The sequence below is a fragment of the Oncorhynchus mykiss genome, chromosome 11 (genome assembly GCF_013265735.2).
Source record: "Oncorhynchus mykiss isolate Arlee chromosome 11, USDA_OmykA_1.1, whole genome shotgun sequence".
NCBI lineage: Eukaryota > Metazoa > Chordata > Actinopteri > Salmoniformes > Salmonidae > Oncorhynchus > Oncorhynchus mykiss.
In genome coordinates, this window is record NC_048575.1 from 34,734,789 (window position 1) to 34,755,122 (window position 20,334).

The following is a 20,334-nucleotide window of genomic DNA, read 5'->3' on the forward strand; positions in this document are numbered from 1 at the left end:
CATTCTGAAATTACATTTTTGTCCCCCCTAGTTTTATCATTGGAATGTGATACAAAACGAGGCTACGGTATGCTTTAGGACCATGCAGACACCTCCAAGCAGTCGGATAGGCTGTTTGGAGTGTTTATCCAACTGGTGAAAAAATAAAAAATAATAATAGTTATGTCCCCCCCATTTCGAAAACTAAAGTTGCAACCCTGCTTTATACTGTATATAATGTATTTTCAACTCGTTTTTCATTTCAAAACTTGAGACATCTGTGGCTTTGTGTTTTGTGAAAAAACTGCACATTTTAAAGTGGCCTTTTATTGTCCCCAGCATAGATTGTACATCTCAATTGTCAGTAGGAACCACATTTGTTTAAGCAAGTCAGCCATATCAGCTACAGTATGTTTTTTTTAAAAGACAGTAAACGAGGCTGAATGAACTGTTTCGTTGACAGACAAGGCTCTGCTGATAGCCAGGTGTAGCAGTGGTAAGGATGTTTTGGTGCTGAAAAGAAAGCTCTGCTGTTGGGAAAGCTTTATATAGGGCCTAACTGTTTGTGGGTACCGTTTGTCACCGTTATAGTGCAATGAACGTATTCTTTAATGTTGTATTGTCTTGTGTAATGGCTTTGCTGGCATGCGTCAAAACTTTTCCAGTATGTTTGCCCCACCGAGATGTAATTTTCTGTTGGGAATACGAGATCCAGTGGCTTAATGGATAAGGCATCAGCCTCCGGAGCTGGGGATTGTGGGTTCAAGTCCCACCTGGGTCTGTTGAGAGCAGCTGTGCATTAAGTAAATGGCCAGCCAATACTTGGTTCTTGCTAAGATCCACTTGCATGGAATGTTTAGCTTTAATCAATATCTGTACTAAATTCCCAATTCCCTGATTCAAATAGTGAATTCCAAATAAGTGAAGCGTTACTCAACAGTAGGAGTGCTAGAAAAGTGACAATTGGAACCCCTCTTCCAGGTCATGACTTCACCAAACAATCTACAGCTTTATTAATCATAAATAAAAACATCTTCATAGTATTCAAATGACTCCAATAGATCTAGTGAGTCAGGATTTGTTTTTTTGTGAAATGTATTGTGACAAACATGATTGTGAAACTAAACGTTATAATAAATGTTGATTTGAATGTTGATTCATATTTGTATGATGATGACAGTAGAATAGGTTTGTCTACTTGGAGCTTGCTGCTAGTGGCTGTTTTCTTTTAGATTAGCTGTTAGTATATTGTTGTTGTTCTTGAGGCTGGCCAGAGAGGCAGCGTAGTCCACTACTTTTTCCACACTCCACTTGGAACAGAAGAACATGGGCAGGCTGGAGTCTTTGCCCTCTTTGGGAAGGAAGACGTTGAAATAGGTCCACTCTGTCTGGAAAAACAAATGAATAAGATGTAGACTTGTATATAAAATATAATAAAATGTAAAACCCCCAAAAATACACTGATTCTTTAAATCAGGGGAGTACATGTCCTATCCCCAACCCCCTCATTCTGAAATTACATTTTTGTCCCCCCTAGTTTTATCATTGGAATGTGATACAAAACATGGCTACGGTATGCTTTAGGACCATGCAGACACCTCCAAGCAGTCGGATAGGCTGTTTGGAGTGTTTATCCAACTGGTGAAAAAATAATAATAGTTATGTCCCCCCCATTTCGAAAACCAAAGTTGCACCCCTGCTTTGTACTGTATATAATGTATTTTCAACTCATTTTTCATTTCAAAACTTGAGACATCTGTGGCTTTGTGTTTTGTGAAAAAACTGCACATTTTAAAGTGGCCTTTTATTGTCCCCAGCATAGATTGTACATCTCAATTGTCAGTAGGAACCACATTTGTTTAAGCAAGTCAGCCATATCAGCTACAGTATGTTTTTTTAAAAAGGCAGTAAACGAGGCTGAATGAACTGTTTCGTTGCCAGACAAGGCTCCGCTGATAGCCAGGTATAGCAGTGGTAAGGATGTTTTGGTGCTGAAAAGAAAGCTCTGCTGTTGGGAAAGCTTTATATAGGGCCTAACTGTTTGTGGGTACCGTTTGTCACCGTTATAGTGCAATGAACGTATTCTTTAATGTTGTATTGTCTTGTGTAATGGCTTTGCTGGCATGCGTCAAAACTTTTCCAGTATGTTTGCCCCACCGAGATGTAATTTTCTGTTGGGAATAAGAGATCCAGTGGCCTAATGGATAAGGCATCAGCCTCCGGAGCTGGGGATTGTGGGTTCAAGTCCCACCTGGGTCTGTTGAGAGCAGCTGTGCATTAAATAAGTGGCCAGCCAAGACTTGGTTCTTGTTAAGATCCACTTGCATGGAATGTTTAGCTTTAATCAATATCTGTACTAAATTCCCAATTCCCTGATTCAAATAGTGAATTCCAAATAAGTGAAGCGTTACTCAACAGTAGGAGTGCTATAAAAGTGACAATTGGAACCCCTCTTCCAGGTCATGACTTCACCAAACAATCTACAGCTTTATAAATAAAAACATCTTCATAGTATTCAAATGACTCCAATAGATCTAGTGAGTCAGGATTTGTTTTTTTGTGAAATGTATTGTGACAAACATGATTGTGAAACTACACGTTATAATAAATGTTGATTTGAATGTTGATTCGTATTTGTATGATGATAACAGTAGAATAGGTTTGTCTACTTGGAGCCTGCTGCTAATGGCTGTTTTCTTTTAGATTAGCTGTTAGTATATTGTTGTTGTTCTTGAGGCTGGCCAGTGAGGCAGCGTAGTCCACTACTTTTTCCACACTCCACTTGGAACAGAAGAACATGGGCAGGCTGGAGTCTTTGCCCTCTTTGGGAAGGAAGACGTTGAAATAGGTCCACTCTGTCTGGAAAACCAAAGGAATATGATGTAGACTTGTATATAAAATATAATAAAATGCAAAACCCCCAAAAAGACACTGATTCTTTAAATCAGGGGAGTGCATGTCCTGTCCCCAACCGCCTCATTCTGAAATTACATTTTTGTCCCCCATAGTTTTATCATTGGAATGTGATACAAAACAGGGCTACGGTATGCTTTAGGACCATGCGGACACCTCCAAGCAGTCGGATAGGCTGTTTGGAGTGTTTATCCAACTGGTGAAAAAATAAAAAATAATAATAGTTATGTCCCCCCCATTTCGAAAACTAAAGTTGCACCCCTGCTTTATACTGTATATAATGTATTTTCAACTCGTTTTTCATTTCAAAACTTGAGACATCTGTGGCTTTGTGTTTTGTGAAAAAACTGCACATTTTAAAGTGGCCTTTTATTGTCCCCAGCATAGATTGTACATCTCAATTGTCAGTAGGAACCACATTTGTTTAAGCAAGTCAGCCATATCAGCTACAGTATGTTTTTTTTTAAAGGCAGTAAACGAGGCTGAATGAACTGTTTCGTTGACAGACAAGGCTCTGCTGATAGCCAGGTGTAGCAGTGGTAAGGATGTTTTGGTGCTGAAAAGAAAGCTCTGCTGTTGGGAAAGCTTTATATAGGGCCTAACTGTTTGTGGGTACCGTTTGTCACCGTTATAGTGCAATGAACGTATTCTTTAATGTTGTATTGTCTTGTGTAATGGCTTTGCTGGCATGCGTCAAAACTTTTCCAGTATGTTTGCCCCACCGAGATGTAATTTTCTTTTGGGAATAAGAGATCCAGTGGCCTAATGGATAAGGCATCAGCCTCCGGAGCTGGGGATTGTGGGTTCAAGTCCCACCTGGGTCTGTTGAGAGCAGCTGTGCATTAAATAAATGGCCATCCAAGACTTGGTTCTTGCTAAGATCCACTTGCATGGAATGTTTGGCTTTAATCAATATCTGTACTAAATTCCCAATTCCCTGATTCAAATAGTGAATTCCAAATAAGTGAACCGTTACTCAACAGTAGGAGTGCTAGAAAAGTGACAATTGGAACCCCTCTTCCAGGTCAAACAATCTACAGCTTTATTAATCATAAATAAAAACATATTCATAGTATTCAAATGACTCCTATAGATCTAGTGAGTCAGGATTTGTTTTTTTGTGAAATGTATTGTGACAAACATGATTGTGAAACTACACGTTATAATAAATGTTGATTTGAATGTTGATTCATATTTGTATGATGATGACAGTAGAATAGGTTTGTCTACTTGGAGCCTGCTGCTAGTGGCTGTTTTCTTTTAGATTAGCTGTTAGTATATTGTTGTTGTTCTTGAGGCTGGCCAGAGAGGCAGCGTAGTCCACTACTTTTTCCACACTCCACTTGGAACAGAAGAACATGGGCAGGCTGGAGTCTTTGCCCTCTTTGGGAAGGAAGACGTTGAAATAGGTCCACTCTGTCTGGAAAAACAAATGAATAAGATGTAGACTTGTATATAAAATATAATAAAATGTAAAACCCCCAAAAATACACTGATTCTTTAAATCAGGGGAGTACATGTCCTATCCCCAACCCCCTCATTCTGAAATTACATTTTTGTCCCCCCTAGTTTTATCATTGGAATGTGATACAAAACGAGGCTACGGTATGCTTTAGGACCATGCAGACACCTCCAAGCAGTCGGATAGGCTGTTTGGAGTGTTTATCCAACTGGTGAAAAAATAATAATAGTTATGTCCCCCCCATTTCGAAAACCAAAGTTGCACCCCTGCTTTGTACTGTATATAATGTATTTTCAACTCATTTTTCATTTCAAAACTTGAGACATCTGTGGCTTTGTGTTTTGTGAAAAAACTGCACATTTTAAAGTGGCCTTTTATTGTCCCGAGCATAGATTGTAAATCTCAATTGTCAGTAGGAACCACATTTGTTTAAGCAAGTCAGCCATATCAGCTACAGTATGTTTTTTTTTAAAGGCAGTAAACGAGGCTGAATGAACTGTTTCGTTGCCAGACAAGGCTCCGCTGATAGCCAGGTGTAGCAGTGGTAAGGATGTTTTGGTGCTGAAAAGAAAGCTCTGCTGTTGGGAAAGCTTTATATAGGGCCTAACTGTTTGTGGGTACCGTTTGTCACCGTTATAGTGCAATGAACGTATTCTTTAATGTTGTATTGTCTTGTGTAATGGCTTTGCTGGCATGCGTCAAAACTTTTCCAGTATGTTTGCCCCACCGAGATGTAATTTTCTTTTGGGAATAAGAGATCCAGTGGCCTAATGGATAAGGCATCAGCCTCCGGAGCTGGGGATTGTGGGTTCAAGTCCCACCTGGGTCTGTTGAGAGCAGCTGTGCATTAAATAAATGGCCAGCCAAGACTTGGTTCTTGCTAAGATCCACTTGCATGGAATGTTTGGCTTTAATCAATATCTGTACTAAATTCCCAATTCCCTGATTCAAATAGTGAATTCCAAATAAGTGAAGCGTTACTCAACAGTAGGAGTGCTAGAAAAGTGACAATTGGAACCCCTCTTCCAGGTCATGACTTCACCAAACAATCTACAGCTTTATTAATCATAAATAAAAACATATTCATAGTATTCAAATGACTCCAATAGATCTAGTGAGTCAGGATTTGTTTTTTTGTGAAATGTATTGTGACAAACATGATTGTGAAACTACCCGTTATAATAAATGTTGATTTGAATGTTGATTCATATTTGTATGATGATGACAGTAGAATAGGTTTGTCTACTTGGAGCCTGCTGCTAGTGGCTGTTTTCTTTTAGATTAGCTGTTAGTATATTGTTGTTGTTCTTGAGGCTGGCCAGAGAGGCAGCGTAGTCCACTACTTTTTCCACACTCCACTTGGAACAGAAGAACATGGGCAGGCTGGAGTCTTTGCCCTCTTTGGGAAGGAAGACGTTGAAATAGGTCCACTCTGTCTGGAAAAACAAATGAATAAGATGTAGACTTGTATATAAAATATAATAAAATGTAAAACCCCCAAAAATACACTGATTCTTTAAATCAGGGGAGTACATGTCCTATCCCCAACCCCCTCATTCTGAAATTACATTTTTGTCCCCCCTAGTTTTATCATTGGAATGTGATACAAAACGAGGCTACGGTATGCTTTAGGACCATGCAGACACCTCCAAGCAGTCGGATAGGCTGTTTGGAGTGTTTATCCAACTGGTGAAAAAATAAAAAATAATAATAGTTATGTCCCCCCCATTTCGAAAACTAAAGTTGCAACCCTGCTTTATACTGTATATAATGTATTTTCAACTCGTTTTTCATTTCAAAACTTGAGACATCTGTGGCTTTGTGTTTTGTGAAAAAACTGCACATTTTAAAGTGGCCTTTTATTGTCCCCAGCATAGATTGTACATCTCAATTGTCAGTAGGAACCACATTTGTTTAAGCAAGTCAGCCATATCAGCTACAGTATGTTTTTTTTAAAAGACAGTAAACGAGGCTGAATGAACTGTTTCGTTGACAGACAAGGCTCTGCTGATAGCCAGGTGTAGCAGTGGTAAGGATGTTTTGGTGCTGAAAAGAAAGCTCTGCTGTTGGGAAAGCTTTATATAGGGCCTAACTGTTTGTGGGTACCGTTTGTCACCGTTATAGTGCAATGAACGTATTCTTTAATGTTGTATTGTCTTGTGTAATGGCTTTGCTGGCATGCGTCAAAACTTTTCCAGTATGTTTGCCCCACCGAGATGTAATTTTCTGTTGGGAATACGAGATCCAGTGGCTTAATGGATAAGGCATCAGCCTCCGGAGCTGGGGATTGTGGGTTCAAGTCCCACCTGGGTCTGTTGAGAGCAGCTGTGCATTAAGTAAATGGCCAGCCAATACTTGGTTCTTGCTAAGATCCACTTGCATGGAATGTTTAGCTTTAATCAATATCTGTACTAAATTCCCAATTCCCTGATTCAAATAGTGAATTCCAAATAAGTGAAGCGTTACTCAACAGTAGGAGTGCTAGAAAAGTGACAATTGGAACCCCTCTTCCAGGTCATGACTTCACCAAACAATCTACAGCTTTATTAATCATAAATAAAAACATATTCATAGTATTCAAATGACTCCAATAGATCTAGTGAGTCAGGATTTGTTTTTTTGTGAAATGTATTGTGACAAACATGATTGTGAAACTACCCGTTATAATAAATGTTGATTTGAATGTTGATTCATATTTGTATGATGATGACAGTAGAATAGGTTTGTCTACTTGGAGCCTGCTGCTAGTGGCTGTTTTCTTTTAGATTAGCTGTTAGTATATTGTTGTTGTTCTTGAGGCTGGCCAGAGAGGCAGCGTAGTCCACTACTTTTTCCACACTCCACTTGGAACAGAAGAACATGGGCAGGCTGGAGTCTTTGCCCTCTTTGGGAAGGAAGACGTTGAAATAGGTCCACTCTGTCTGGAAAAACAAATGAATAAGATGTAGACTTGTATATAAAATATAATAAAATGTAAAACCCCCAAAAATACACTGATTCTTTAAATCAGGGGAGTACATGTCCTATCCCCAACCCCCTCATTCTGAAATTACATTTTTGTCCCCCCTAGTTTTATCATTGGAATGTGATACAAAACATGGCTACGGTATGCTTTAGGACCATGCAGACACCTCCAAGCAGTCGGATAGGCTGTTTGGAGTGTTTATCCAACTGGTGAAAAAATAATAATAGTTATGTCCCCCCCATTTCGAAAACCAAAGTTGCACCCCTGCTTTGTACTGTATATAATGTATTTTCAACTCATTTTTCATTTCAAAACTTGAGACATCTGTGGCTTTGTGTTTTGTGAAAAAACTGCACATTTTAAAGTGGCCTTTTATTGTCCCCAGCATAGATTGTACATCTCAATTGTCAGTAGGAACCACATTTGTTTAAGCAAGTCAGCCATATCAGCTACAGTATGTTTTTTTAAAAAGGCAGTAAACGAGGCTGAATGAACTGTTTCGTTGCCAGACAAGGCTCCGCTGATAGCCAGGTATAGCAGTGGTAAGGATGTTTTGGTGCTGAAAAGAAAGCTCTGCTGTTGGGAAAGCTTTATATAGGGCCTAACTGTTTGTGGGTACCGTTTGTCACCGTTATAGTGCAATGAACGTATTCTTTAATGTTGTATTGTCTTGTGTAATGGCTTTGCTGGCATGCGTCAAAACTTTTCCAGTATGTTTGCCCCACCGAGATGTAATTTTCTGTTGGGAATAAGAGATCCAGTGGCCTAATGGATAAGGCATCAGCCTCCGGAGCTGGGGATTGTGGGTTCAAGTCCCACCTGGGTCTGTTGAGAGCAGCTGTGCATTAAATAAGTGGCCAGCCAAGACTTGGTTCTTGTTAAGATCCACTTGCATGGAATGTTTAGCTTTAATCAATATCTGTACTAAATTCCCAATTCCCTGATTCAAATAGTGAATTCCAAATAAGTGAAGCGTTACTCAACAGTAGGAGTGCTATAAAAGTGACAATTGGAACCCCTCTTCCAGGTCATGACTTCACCAAACAATCTACAGCTTTATAAATAAAAACATCTTCATAGTATTCAAATGACTCCAATAGATCTAGTGAGTCAGGATTTGTTTTTTTGTGAAATGTATTGTGACAAACATGATTGTGAAACTACACGTTATAATAAATGTTGATTTGAATGTTGATTCGTATTTGTATGATGATAACAGTAGAATAGGTTTGTCTACTTGGAGCCTGCTGCTAATGGCTGTTTTCTTTTAGATTAGCTGTTAGTATATTGTTGTTGTTCTTGAGGCTGGCCAGTGAGGCAGCGTAGTCCACTACTTTTTCCACACTCCACTTGGAACAGAAGAACATGGGCAGGCTGGAGTCTTTGCCCTCTTTGGGAAGGAAGACGTTGAAATAGGTCCACTCTGTCTGGAAAACCAAAGGAATATGATGTAGACTTGTATATAAAATATAATAAAATGCAAAACCCCCAAAAAGACACTGATTCTTTAAATCAGGGGAGTGCATGTCCTGTCCCCAACCGCCTCATTCTGAAATTACATTTTTGTCCCCCATAGTTTTATCATTGGAATGTGATACAAAACAGGGCTACGGTATGCTTTAGGACCATGCGGACACCTCCAAGCAGTCGGATAGGCTGTTTGGAGTGTTTATCCAACTGGTGAAAAAATAAAAAATAATAATAGTTATGTCCCCCCCATTTCGAAAACTAAAGTTGCACCCCTGCTTTATACTGTATATAATGTATTTTCAACTCGTTTTTCATTTCAAAACTTGAGACATCTGTGGCTTTGTGTTTTGTGAAAAAACTGCACATTTTAAAGTGGCCTTTTATTGTCCCCAGCATAGATTGTACATCTCAATTGTCAGTAGGAACCACATTTGTTTAAGCAAGTCAGCCATATCAGCTACAGTATGTTTTTTTTAAAAGGCAGTAAACGAGGCTGAATGAACTGTTTCGTTGACAGACAAGGCTCTGCTGATAGCCAGGTGTAGCAGTGGTAAGGATGTTTTGGTGCTGAAAAGAAAGCTCTGCTGTTGGGAAAGCTTTATATAGGGCCTAACTGTTTGTGGGTACCGTTTGTCACCGTTATAGTGCAATGAACGTATTCTTTAATGTTGTATTGTCTTGTGTAATGGCTTTGCTGGCATGCGTCAAAACTTTTCCAGTATGTTTGCCCCACCGAGATGTAATTTTCTTTTGGGAATAAGAGATCCAGTGGCCTAATGGATAAGGCATCAGCCTCCGGAGCTGGGGATTGTGGGTTCAAGTCCCACCTGGGTCTGTTGAGAGCAGCTGTGCATTAAATAAATGGCCATCCAAGACTTGGTTCTTGCTAAGATCCACTTGCATGGAATGTTTGGCTTTAATCAATATCTGTACTAAATTCCCAATTCCCTGATTCAAATAGTGAATTCCAAATAAGTGAACCGTTACTCAACAGTAGGAGTGCTAGAAAAGTGACAATTGGAACCCCTCTTCCAGGTCAAACAATCTACAGCTTTATTAATCATAAATAAAAACATATTCATAGTATTCAAATGACTCCTATAGATCTAGTGAGTCAGGATTTGTTTTTTTGTGAAATGTATTGTGACAAACATGATTGTGAAACTACACGTTATAATAAATGTTGATTTGAATGTTGATTCGTATTTGTATGATGATAACAGTAGAATAGGTTTGTCTACTTGGAGCCTGCTGCTAATGGCTGTTTTCTTTTAGATTAGCTGTTAGTATATTGTTGTTGTTCTTGAGGCTGGCCAGTGAGGCAGCGTAGTCCACTACTTTTTCCACACTCCACTTGGAACAGAAGAACATGGGCAGGCTGGAGTCTTTGCCCTCTTTGGGAAGGAAGACGTTGAAATAGGTCCACTCTGTCTGGAAAACCAAAGGAATATGATGTAGACTTGTATATAAAATATAATAAAATGCAAAACCCCCAAAAAGACACTGATTCTTTAAATCAGGGGAGTGCATGTCCTGTCCCCAACCGCCTCATTCTGAAATTACATTTTTGTCCCCCATAGTTTTATCATTGGAATGTGATACAAAACAGGGCTACGGTATGCTTTAGGACCATGCGGACACCTCCAAGCAGTCGGATAGGCTGTTTGGAGTGTTTATCCAACTGGTGAAAAAATAAAAATAATAATAGTTATGTCCCCCCCATTTCGAAAACTAAAGTTGCACCCCTGCTTTATACTGTATATAATGTATTTTCAACTCGTTTTTCATTTCAAAACTTGAGACATCTGTGGCTTTGTGTTTTGTGAAAAAACTGCACATTTTAAAGTGGCCTTTTATTGTCCCCAGCATAGATTGTACATCTCAATTGTCAGTAGGAACCACATTTGTTTAAGCAAGTCAGCCATATCAGCTACAGTATGTTTTTTTTTAAAAGGCAGTAAACGAGGCTGAATGAACTGTTTCGTTGACAGACAAGGCTCTGCTGATAGCCAGGTGTAGCAGTGGTAAGGATGTTTTGGTGCTGAAAAGAAAGCTCTGCTGTTGGGAAAGCTTTATATAGGGCCTAACTGTTTGTGGGTACCGTTTGTCACCGTTATAGTGCAATGAACGTATTCTTTAATGTTGTATTGTCTTGTGTAATGGCTTTGCTGGCATGCGTCAAAACTTTTCCAGTATGTTTGCCCCACCGAGATGTAATTTTCTTTTGGGAATAAGAGATCCAGTGGCCTAATGGATAAGGCATCAGCCTCCGGAGCTGGGGATTGTGGGTTCAAGTCCCACCTGGGTCTGTTGAGAGCAGCTGTGCATTAAATAAATGGCCATCCAAGACTTGGTTCTTGCTAAGATCCACTTGCATGGAATGTTTGGCTTTAATCAATATCTGTACTAAATTCCCAATTCCCTGATTCAAATAGTGAATTCCAAATAAGTGAAGCCGTTACTCAACAGTAGGAGTGCTAGAAAAGTGACAATTGGAACCCCTCTTCCAGGTCATGACTTCACCAAAATCTACAGCTTTATTAATCATAAATAAAAACATATTCATAGTATTCAAATGACTCCTATAGATCTAGTGAGTCAGGATTTGTTTTTTTGTGAAATGTATTGTGACAAACATGATTGTGAAACTACCCGTTATAATAAATGTTGATTTGAATGTTGATTCATATTTGTATGATGATGACAGTAGAATAGGTTTGTCTACTTGGAGCCTGCTGCTAGTGGCTGTTTTCTTTTAGATTAGCTGTTAGTATATTGTTGTTGTTCTTGAGGCTGGCCAGTAGAGGCAGCGTAGTCCACTACTTTTTCCACACTCCACTTGGAACAGAAGAACATGGGCAGGCTGGAGTCTTTGCCCTCTTTGGGAAGGAAGACGTTGAAATAGGTCCACTCTGTCTGGAAAAACAAATGAATAAGATGTAGACTTGTATATAAAATATAATAAAATGTAAAACCCCCAAAAATACACTGATTCTTTAAATCAGGGGAGTACATGTCCTATCCCCAACCCCCTCATTCTGAAATTACATTTTTGTCCCCCATAGTTTTATCATTGGAATGTGATACAAAACGAGGCTACGGTATGCTTTAGGACCATGCAGGACACCTCCAAGCAGTCGGATAGGCTGTTTGGAGTGTTTATCCAACTGGTGAAAAAATAATAATAGTTATGTCCCCCCCATTTCGAAAACCTAAAGTTGCACCCCTGCTTTAGTACTGTATATAATGTATTTTCAACTCATTTTTCATTTCAAAACTTGAGACATCTGTGGCTTTGTGTTTTGTGAAAAAACTGCACATTTTAAAGTGGCCTTTTATTGTCCCCGAGCATAGATTGTAAATCTCAATTGTCAGTAGGAACCACATTTGTTTAAGCAAGTCAGCCATATCAGCTACAGTATGTTTTTTTTAAAGGCAGTAAACGAGGCTGAATGAACTGTTTCGTTGACAGACAAGGCTCCTGCTGATAGCCAGGTGTAGCAGTGGTAAGGATGTTTTGGTGCTGAAAAGAAAGCTCTGCTGTTGGGAAAGCTTTATATAGGGCCTAACTGTTTGTGGGTACCGTTTGTCACCGTTATAGTGCAATGAACGTATTCTTTAATGTTGTATTGTCTTGTGTAATGGCTTTGCTGGCATGCGTCAAAACTTTTCCAGTATGTTTGCCCCACCGAGATGTAATTTTCTTTTGGGAATAAGAGATCCAGTGGCCTAATGGATAAGGCATCAGCCTCCAGGAGCTGGGGATTGTGGGTTCAAGTCCCACCTGGGTCTGTTGAGAGCAGCTGTGCATTAAATAAATGGCCAGCCAAGACTTGGTTCTTGCTAAGATCCACTTGCATGGAATGTTTGGCTTTAATCAATATCTGTACTAAATTCCCAATTCCCTGATTCAAATAGTGAATTCCAAATAAGTGAAGCGTTACTCAACAGTAGGAGTGCTAGAAAAGTGACAATTGGAACCCCTCTTCCAGGTCATGACTTCACCAAACAATCTACAGCTTTATTAATCATAAATAAAAACATATTCATAGTATTCAAATGACTCCAATAGATCTAGTGAGTCAGGATTTGTTTTTTTGTGAAATGTATTGTGACAAACATGATTGTGAAACTACCCGTTATAATAAATGTTGATTTGAATGTTGATTCATATTTGTATGATGATGACAGTAGAATAGGTTTGTCTACTTGGAGCCTGCTGCTAGTGGCTGTTTTCTTTTAGATTAGCTGTTAGTATATTGTTGTTGTTCTTGAGGCTGGCCAGATGAGGCAGCGTAGTCCACTACTTTTTCACACTCCACTTGGAACAGAAGAACATGGGCAGGCTGGAGTCTTTGCCCTCTTTGGGAAGGAAGACGTTGAAATAGGTCCACTCTGTCTGGAAAAACAAATGAATAAGATGTAGACTTGTATATAAAATATAATAAAATGTAAAACCCCCAAAAATACACTGATTCTTTAAATCAGGGGAGTACATGTCCTATCCCCAACCCCCTCATTCTGAAATTACATTTTTGTCCCCCATAGTTTTATCATTGGAATGTGATACAAAACGAGGGCTACGGTATGCTTTAGGACCATGCAGGACACCTCCAAGCAGTCGGATAGGCTGTTTGGAGTGTTTATCCAACTGGTGAAAAATAAAATAATAATAGTTATGTCCCCCCCATTTCGAAAACCTAAAGTTGCACCCCTGCTTTATACTGTATATAATGTATTTTCAACTCATTTTTCATTTCAAAACTTGAGACATCTGTGGCTTTGTGTTTTGTGAAAAAACTGCACATTTTAAAGTGGCCTTTATTGTCCCCGAGCATAGATTGTACATCTCAATTGTCAGTAGGAACCACATTTGTTTAAGCAAGTCAGCCATATCAGCTACAGTATGTTTTTTTTAAAGGCAGTAAACGAGGCTGAATGAACTGTTTCGTTGCCAGACAAGGCTCTGCTGATAGCCAGGTGTAGCAGTGGTATGGATGTTTTGGTGCTGAAAAGAAAGCTCTGCTGTTGGGAAAGCTTTATATAGGGCCTAACTGTTTGTGGGTACCGTTTGTCACCGTTATAGTGCAATGAACGTATTCTTTAATGTTGTATTGTCTTGTGTAATGGCTTTGCTGGCATGCGTCAAAACTTTTCCAGTATGTTTGCCCCACCGAGATGTAATTTTCTGTTGGGAATAAGAGATCCAGTGGCCTAATGGATAAGGCATCAGCCTCCGAGCTGGGGATTGTGGGTTCAAGTCCCACCTGGGTCTGTTGAGAGCAGCTGTGCATTAAATAAATGGCCAGCCAAGACTTGGTTCTTGCTAAGATCCACTTGCATGGAATGTTTAGCTTTAATCAATATCTGTACTAAATTCCCAATTCCCTGATTCAAATAGTGAATTCCAAATAAGTGAAGCGTTACTCAACTGTAGGAGTGCTAGAAAAGTGACAATTGGAACCCCTCTTCCAGGTCATGACTTCACCAAACAATCTACAGCTTTATTAATCATAAATAAAAACATCTTCATAGTATTCAAATGACTCCAATAGATCTAGTGAGTCAGGATTTGTTTTTTTGTGAAATGTATTGTGACAAACATGATTGTGAAACTAACCGTTATAATAAATGTTGATTTGAATGTTGATTCATATTTGTATGATGATGACAGTAGAATAGGTTTGTCTACTTGGAGCCTGCTGCTAGTGGCTGTTTTCTTTTAGATTAGCTGTTAGTATATTGTTGTTGTTCTTGAGGCTGGCCAGAGAGGCAGCGTAGTCCACTACTTTTTTCCACACTCCACTTGGAACAGAAGAACATGGGCAGGCTGGAGTCTTTGCCCTCTTTGGGAAGGAAGACGTTGAAATAGGTCCACTCTGTCTGGAAAAACAAATGAATAAGATGTAGACTTGTATATAAAATATAATAAAATGTAAAACCCCCAAAAATACACTGATTCTTTAAATCAGGGGAGTACATGTCCTATCCCCAACCCCCTCATTCTGAAATTACATTTTTGTCCCCCCTAGTTTTATCATTGGAATGTGATACAAAACGAGGCTACGGTATGCTTTAGGACCATGCAGACACCTCCAAGCAGTCGGATAGGCTGTTTGGAGTGTTTATCCAACTGGTGAAAAAATAATAATAGTTATGTCCCCCCCATTTCGAAAACCAAAGTTGCACCCCTGCTTTGTACTGTATATAATGTATTTTCAACTCATTTTTCATTTCAAAACTTGAGACATCTGTGGCTTTGTGTTTTGTGAAAAAACTGCACATTTTAAAGTGGCCTTTTATTGTCCCGAGCATAGATTGTAAATCTCAATTGTCAGTAGGAACCACATTTGTTTAAGCAAGTCAGCCATATCAGCTACAGTATGTTTTTTTTTAAAGGCAGTAAACGAGGCTGAATGAACTGTTTCGTTGCCAGACAAGGCTCCGCTGATAGCCAGGTGTAGCAGTGGTATGGATGTTTTGGTGCTGAAAAGAAAGCTCTGCTGTTGGGAAAGCTTTATATAGGGCCTAACTGTTTGTGGGTACCGTTTGTCACCGTTATAGTGCAATGAACGTATTCTTTAATGTTGTATTGTCTTGTGTAATGGCTTTGCTGGCATGCGTCAAAACTTTTCCAGTATGTTTGCCCCACCAAGATGTAATTTTCTGTTGGGAATAAGAGATCCAGTGGCCTAATGGATAAGGCATCAGCCTCCGGAGCTGGGGATTGTGGGTTCAAGTCCCACCTGGGTCTGTTGAGAGCAGCTGTGCATTAAATAAATGGCCAGCCAAGACTTGGTTCTTGCTAAGATCCACTTGCATGGAATGTTTAGCTTTAATCAATATCTGTACTAAATTCCCAATTCCCTGATTCAAATAGTGAATTCCAAATAAGTGAAGCGTTACTCAACTGTAGGAGTGCTAGAAAAGTGACAATTGGAACCCCTCTTCCAGGTCATGACTTCACCAAACAATCTACAGCTTTATTAATCATAAATAAAAACATCTTCATAGTATTCAAATGACTCCAATAGATCTAGTGAGTCAGGATTTGTTTTTTTGTGAAATGTATTGTGACAAACATGATTGTGAAACTAAACGTTATAATAAATGTTGATTTGAATGTTGATTCATATTTGTATGATGATGACAGTAGAATAGGTTTGTCTACTTGGAGCCTGCTGCTAGTGGCTGTTTTCTTTTAGATTAGCTGTTAGTATATTGTTGTTGTTCTTGAGGCTGGCCAGAGAGGCAGCGTAGTCCACTACTTTTTCCACACTCCACTTGGAACAGAAGAACATGGGCAGGCTGGAGTCTTTGCCCTCTTTGGGAAGGAAGACGTTGAAATAGGTCCACTCTGTCTGGAAAAACAAATGAATAAGATGTAGACTTGTATATAAAATATAATAAAATGTAAAACCCCAAAAAATACACTGATTCTTTAAATCAGGGGAGTACATGTCCTATCCCCAACCCCCTCATTCTGAAATTACATTTTTGTCCCCCCTAGTTTTATCATTGGAATGTGATACAAAACGAGGCTACGGTATGCTTTAGGACCATGCAGACACCTCCAAGCAGTCGGATAGGCTGTTTGGAGTGTTTATCCAACTGGTGAAAAAATAATAATAGTTATGTCCCCCCCATTTCGAAAACCAAAGTTGCACCCCTGCTTTGTACTGTATATAATGTATTTTCAACTCATTTTTCATTTCAAAACTTGAGACATCTGTGGCTTTGTGTTTTGTGAAAAAACTGCACATTTTAAAGTGGCCTTTTATTGTCCCGAGCATAGATTGTAAATCTCAATTGTCAGTAGGAACCACATTTGTTTAAGCAAGTCAGCCATATCAGCTACAGTATGTTTTTTTTTAAAGGCAGTAAACGAGGCTGAATGAACTGTTTCGTTGCCAGACAAGGCTCCGCTGATAGCCAGGTGTAGCAGTGGTAAGGATGTTTTGGTGCTGAAAAGAAAGCTCTGCTGTTGGGAAAGCTTTATATAGGGCCTAACTGTTTGTGGGTACCGTTTGTCACCGTTATAGTGCAATGAACGTATTCTTTAATGTTGTATTGTCTTGTGTAATGGCTTTGCTGGCATGCGTCAAAACTTTTCCAGTATGTTTGCCCCACCAAGATGTAATTTTCTGTTGGGAATAAGAGATCCAGTGGCCTAATGGATAAGGCATCAGCCTCCGGAGCTGGGGCTTGTGGGTTCAAGTCCCACCTGGGTCTGTTGAGAGCAGCTGTGCATTAAATAAGTGGCCAGCCAAGACTTGGTTCTTGCTAAGATCATGTTTAGCTTTAATCAATATCTGTACTAAATTCCCAATTCCCTGATTCAAATAGTGAATTCCAAATAAGTGAAGCGTTACTCAACAGTAGGAGTGCTAGAAAAGTGACAATTGGAACCCCCCTTCCAGGTCATGACTTCACCAAACAATCTACAGCTTTATTAATCATAAATAAAAACATCTTCATAGTATTCAAATGACTCCAATAGATCTAGTGAGTCAGGATTTGTTTTTTTGTGAAATGTATTGTGACAAACATGATTGTGAAACTAAACGTTATAATAAATGTTGATTTGAATGTTGATTCATATTTGTATGATGACGACAGTAGAATAGGTTTGTCTACTTGGAGCCTGCTGCTAGTGGCTGTTTTCTTTTAGATTAGCTGTTAGTATATTGTTGTTGTTCTTGAGGCTGGCCAGAGAGGCAACGTAGTCCACTACTTTTTCCACACTCCACTTGGAACAGAAGAACATGGGCAGGCTGGAGTCTTTGCCCTCTTTGGGAAGGAAGACGTTGAAATAGGTCCACTCTGTCTGGAAAAACAAATGAATAAGATGTAGACTTGCATATAAAATATAATAAAATGTAAAACCCCCAAAAAGACACTGATTCTTTAAATCAGGGGAGTACATGTCCTATCCCCAACCCCCTCATTCTGAAATTACATTTTTGTCCCCCCTAGTTTTATCATTGGAATGTGATACACAACGAGGCTACGGTATGCTTTAGGACCATGCAGACACCTCCAAGCAGTCGGATAGTCTGTTTGGAGTGTTTATCCACCTGGTGAAAAAATAATAATAGTTATGTCCCCCCCATTTCGAAAACCAAAGTTGCACCCCTGCTTTGTACTGTATATAATGTATTTTCAACTAATTTTTCATTTCAAAACTTGAGACATCTGTGGCTTTGCGTTTTGTGAAAAAACTGCACATTTTAAAGTGGCCTTTTATTGTCCCGAGCATAGATTGTAAATCTCAATTGTCAGTAGGAACCACATTTGTTTAAGCAAGTCAGCCATATCAGCTACAGTATGTTTTTTTTTTAAGGCAGTAAACGAGGCTGAATGAACTGTTTCGTTGCCAGACAAGGCTCTGCTGATAGCCAGGTGTAGCAGTGGTAAGGATGTTTTGGTGCTGAAAAGAAAGCTCTGCTGTTGGGAAAGCTTTATATAGGGCCTAACTGTTTGTGGGTACCGTTTGTCACCGTTATAGTGCAATGAACGTATTCTTTAATGTTGTATTGTCTTGTGTAATGGCTTTGCTGGCATGCGTCAAAACTTTTCCAGTATGTTTGATCCAGTGGCCTAATGGATAAGGCATCTGCCTCCGGAGCTGGGGATTGTGGGTTCAAGTCCCACCTGGGTCTGTTGAGAGCAGCTGTGCATTAAATAAATAGCCAGCAAAGACTTGGTTCTTGCTAAGATCCACTTGCATGGAATGTTTAGCTTTAATCAATATCTGTACTAAATTCCCAATTCCCTGATTCAAATAGTGAATTCCAAATAAGTGAAGCGTTACTCAACAGTAGGAGTGCTAGAAAAGTGACAATTGGAACCCCTCTTCCAGGTCATGACTTCACCAAACAATCTACAGCTTTATTAATCATAAATAAAAACATCTTCATAGTATTCAAATGACTCCAATATATCTAGTGAGTCAGGATTTGTTTTTTTGTGAAATGTATTGTGACAAACATGATTGTGAAACTAAACGTTATAATAAATGTTGATTTGAATGTTGATTCGTATTTGTATGATGATAACAGTAGAATAGGTTTGTCTACTTGGAGCCTGCTGCTAATGGCTGTTTTCTTTTAGATTAGCTGTTAGTATATTGTTGTTGTTCTTGAGGCTGGCCAGTGAGGCAGCGTAGTCCACTACTTTTTCCACACTCCACTTGGAACAGAAGAACATGGGCAGGCTGGAGTCTTTGCCCTCTTTGGGAAGGAAGACGTTGAAATAGGTCCACTCTGTCTGGAAAAACAAATGAATAAGATGTAGACTTGTATATAAAATATAATAAAATGTAAAACCCCCAAAAAGACACTGATTCTTTAAATCAGGGGAGTACATGTCCTATCCCCAACCCCCTCATTCTGAAATTACATTTTTGTCCCCCCTAGTTTTATCATTGGAATGTGATACAAAACGAGGCTACGGTATGCTTTAGGACCATGCAGACACCTCCAAGCAGTCGGATAGGCTGTTTGGAGTGTTTATCCAACTGGTGAAAAAATAATAATAGTTATGTCCCCCCCATTTCGAAAACCAAAGTTGCACCCCTGCTTTGTACTGTATATAATGTATTTTCAACTCATTTTTCATTTCAAAACTTGAGACATCTGTGGCTTTGTGTTTTGTGAAAAAACTGCACATTTTAAAGTGGCCTTTATTGTCCCGAGCATAGATTGTAAATCTCAATTGTCAGTAGGAACCACATTTGTTTAAGCAAGTCAGCCATATCAGCTACAGTATGTTTTTTTTTAAAGGCAGTAAACGAGGCTGAATGAACTGTTTCGTTGCCAGACAAGGCTCCACTGATAGCCAGGTGTAGCAGTGGTATGGATGTTTTGGTGCTGAAAAGAAAGCTCTGCTGTTGGGAAAGCTTTATATAGGGCCTAACTGTTTGTGGGTACCGTTTGTCACCGTTATAGTGCAATGAACGTATTCTTTAATGTTGTATTGTCTTGTGTAATGGCTTTGCTGGCATGCGTCAAAACTTTTCCAGTATGTTTGCCCCACCGAGATGTAATTTTCTGTTGGGAATAAGAGATCCAGTGGCCTAATGGATAAGGCATCAGCCTCCGGAGCTGGGGATTGTGGGTTCAAGTCCCACCTGGGTCTGTTGAGAGCAGCTGTGCATTAAATAAATGGCCAGCCAAGACTTGGTTCTTGCTAAGATCCACTTGCATGGAATGTTTAGCTTTAATCAATATCTGTACTAAATTCCCAATTCCCTGATTCAAATAGTGAATTCGAAATAAGTGAAGCGTTACTCAACTGTAGGAGTGCTAGAAAAGTGACAATTGGAACCTCTCTTCCAGGTCATGACTTCACCAAACAATCTACAGCTTTATTAATCATAAATAAAAACATCTTCATAGTATTCAAATGACTCCAATAGATCTAGTGAGTCAGGATTTGTTTTTTTGTGAAATGTATTGTGACAAACATGATTGTGAAACTAAACGTTATAATAAATGTTGATTTGAATGTTGATTCATATTTGTATGATGATGACAGTAGAATA

At 39.2% G+C, this 20,334-nt stretch overlaps 13 non-coding genes across 13 annotated transcripts; all 13 read left to right on the forward strand.

Moving 5' to 3' along the window:
- The first annotated feature begins 687 nt into the window (after nt 1-687).
- On the forward strand, nt 688-760 carry trnar-ccg. Its single transcript has one exon. It is a non-coding gene; the product is annotated as a tRNA-Arg (tRNA).
- A 1,405-nt stretch (nt 761-2,165) lies between these two features.
- On the forward strand, nt 2,166-2,238 carry trnar-ccg. Its single transcript has one exon. It is a non-coding gene; the product is annotated as a tRNA-Arg (tRNA).
- Nucleotides 2,239-3,643: 1,405 nt separating this feature from the next.
- Nucleotides 3,644-3,716, forward strand: trnar-ccg. The gene has a single exon. It is a non-coding gene; the product is annotated as a tRNA-Arg (tRNA).
- A 1,394-nt stretch (nt 3,717-5,110) lies between these two features.
- trnar-ccg lies at nt 5,111-5,183 on the forward strand. Its single transcript has one exon. It is a non-coding gene; the product is annotated as a tRNA-Arg (tRNA).
- A 1,412-nt stretch (nt 5,184-6,595) lies between these two features.
- trnar-ccg lies at nt 6,596-6,668 on the forward strand. Its single transcript has one exon. It is a non-coding gene; the product is annotated as a tRNA-Arg (tRNA).
- A 1,405-nt stretch (nt 6,669-8,073) lies between these two features.
- trnar-ccg lies at nt 8,074-8,146 on the forward strand. Its single transcript has one exon. It is a non-coding gene; the product is annotated as a tRNA-Arg (tRNA).
- Nucleotides 8,147-9,551: 1,405 nt separating this feature from the next.
- On the forward strand, nt 9,552-9,624 carry trnar-ccg. The gene has a single exon. It is a non-coding gene; the product is annotated as a tRNA-Arg (tRNA).
- A 1,401-nt stretch (nt 9,625-11,025) lies between these two features.
- Nucleotides 11,026-11,098, forward strand: trnar-ccg. Its single transcript has one exon. It is a non-coding gene; the product is annotated as a tRNA-Arg (tRNA).
- Nucleotides 11,099-12,507: 1,409 nt separating this feature from the next.
- Nucleotides 12,508-12,581, forward strand: trnaw-cca. The gene has a single exon. It is a non-coding gene; the product is annotated as a tRNA-Trp (tRNA).
- Nucleotides 12,582-15,470: 2,889 nt separating this feature from the next.
- On the forward strand, nt 15,471-15,543 carry trnar-ccg. The gene has a single exon. It is a non-coding gene; the product is annotated as a tRNA-Arg (tRNA).
- A 1,405-nt stretch (nt 15,544-16,948) lies between these two features.
- Nucleotides 16,949-17,021, forward strand: trnar-ccg. The gene has a single exon. It is a non-coding gene; the product is annotated as a tRNA-Arg (tRNA).
- Nucleotides 17,022-18,378: 1,357 nt separating this feature from the next.
- Nucleotides 18,379-18,451, forward strand: trnar-ccg. The gene has a single exon. It is a non-coding gene; the product is annotated as a tRNA-Arg (tRNA).
- A 1,404-nt stretch (nt 18,452-19,855) lies between these two features.
- Nucleotides 19,856-19,928, forward strand: trnar-ccg. Its single transcript has one exon. It is a non-coding gene; the product is annotated as a tRNA-Arg (tRNA).
- Nucleotides 19,929-20,334: the final 406 nt, after the last annotated feature.